This window comes from Eurypyga helias, unplaced genomic scaffold (assembly GCF_000690775.1).
Source record: "Eurypyga helias isolate BGI_N326 unplaced genomic scaffold, ASM69077v1 scaffold8221, whole genome shotgun sequence".
NCBI lineage: Eukaryota > Metazoa > Chordata > Aves > Eurypygiformes > Eurypygidae > Eurypyga > Eurypyga helias.
Window position 1 is genome coordinate 6881 of NW_010232747.1, and position 2049 is coordinate 8929.

The following is a 2049-nucleotide window of genomic DNA, read 5'->3' on the forward strand; positions in this document are numbered from 1 at the left end:
CGTGGCCCCCCAACCCACCGGCCAAGCACACGCGGAGGCAGGCTCCCAGCCGCATTCCGGCGGAGCGGCGAAGGCGCGGGTTGGGTGACAGCGACAAAGGAAACTGCTCCAGCTGCGCACTGCCTGCTGGGGTTTGCTGTGGGATTGATCTGAGGACTCTGGTTTTTTGCGGGGAGCAGCTCCCTGTAGCCCGAGGGTGACGAATAGACAGAAAACTGGCAGCGTGGCGGTGGGTGCTGATGGCTTCGGGCATCGGGTTTCATCCGTTTGGCTGTAAGAGTATCCCTGGGAACATGCCATGGCCGAACTCACTGACTTGGAATGGGAAGCTGCGTGGTTCCTGACTGGGGGAGTAAGAACAGAGTAAACAGGTTCTCAAACCTCCCAGATAGGGCCAGTTCCGCAGGGAACCTTGGGATTTTGCCGTCGTTGAGCTTTCCAGTCGGAGGTGGCTCGCTCAACGCAGGTCCTCGTGGTAAAACACCTCAGGACCCAGATCTGTGTCTGCCTGGGCCGCAGAGGAGCGCCAGGATGGGGAGAGCTTCGGGCTGTGCTGGGAGCGGGCCGAGCGGAGCACCCTTCCCCGCAGCGCGGGGGGCCTTTGGGCAGGAAGGGTGGCTTCTCCCCGGCTTACGTTCTGCGCTGGCGGCAGCCAGTCCTTGCCCAGAGGGGACGGGGCTTTATCAGGCTCTTTCTAGTGGGACTTGTGCATTGTAACTCCCTTTTTTAACAAAACGTGGTTGTGATTTCATGCCGGTATCTTCGGGACACTGTTTCCTAATACAAGAAATCGGTTTCCTTTTATTCTGAGAGTCATTTTTCTGATGTCCGGTTTCACCCCTCTGGCAGCACCTTCTCTTGCCGTTCCCGAGAGGGTAGGAAGCTGTCGGCCTGGGCAGGGCTACGCCGGCGCGTAGGGTCCGGCTGCCAAACTAAACCGAAGGCCGAAGGAGATGCGGTCGGAGGTGTTGGAGTCACACGGGATTTGACACGGCAGCAGCCATGCCTTGGAAAACACGGAGCGACAGCGGGAGTAAATGAGATGGATGCCTTCAGGAAAGCTGCTGGGCTGTCCCCTTGGGAAGCACTCGGATCCTGTGACCGTGGGCACCGTGGAGAGGGGGAAGGCAGCGTGGGCTGCCTGCAGCTCCCACCGGGTTCAAACTAGACGGGCCGTGTGATCCTTCGTCGTTCTGAATCCATGTTCTCCATGTGCTGGGCTTGGCTCAGGGGTTTAACAATGGCTGCTCGGTCCCTTCCCTCTCCAGTGACTCTTGTTTCCCACACTCGAGGGGTGATGAGGATTGATGTGCCCAGCTTCGCGCGAGCGTTCGCTGAAGCGGCCTGTGACTGCTGAGCGCAGCAGATGGGGGTCTGTTTGTGCTCTGACACTGTTGAACACCATCACCTCTTTGAGAATTGGGTGTGTTAGCCCCGTGTCTCATCCCCAGGTGGTATTTTGACCCTTCCTAGGGATTTCCACAACCTGTCTTGAGAGGCTCCGAGGAGACCTCATTGCAGCTTTCCAGTACCTGAAGGGGCTACAAGGGGGCTGGGAGAGGACTTTTTACAAGAGCCTGTAGTGACAGGACAAGGGGTAACGGGTACAAATTGAAATCAGGGAGGTTTAGGTGAGATATCAGGAAGAAATTCTTCACAGAGAGGGTGGTGAGGCACTGGGACAGGTTGCCCAGAGATGTTGTGGATGCCCCATCCCTGGAAGTGTCCAAGACCAGGCTGGATGAGGCTTGGAGCAACCTGGTCTAGTGGAAGGTGTCCCTGCCCATGGCAGGGGGGTTGGAACTAGATGATCTTTAAGGTCCCTTCCAACCCAAACCATTCCGTGATTCTATGATTGTATGATTTGTGTCCCTGGTGAATAAACTGGGGTTCGTTTTCTCCCGCTGTCCCTGTCGGGCGTCGCTCCTTCGCAAGGTAACGTGACGTGGGGTGACCCGTCCTTCCCTTCCCTTCCCCGCAGGTCGAGCTGGCACTACAGCCAGCTGGGTGGGAAGGAAGCGGAGCGCGGCAGCGGGCGCTCTCGTGTGC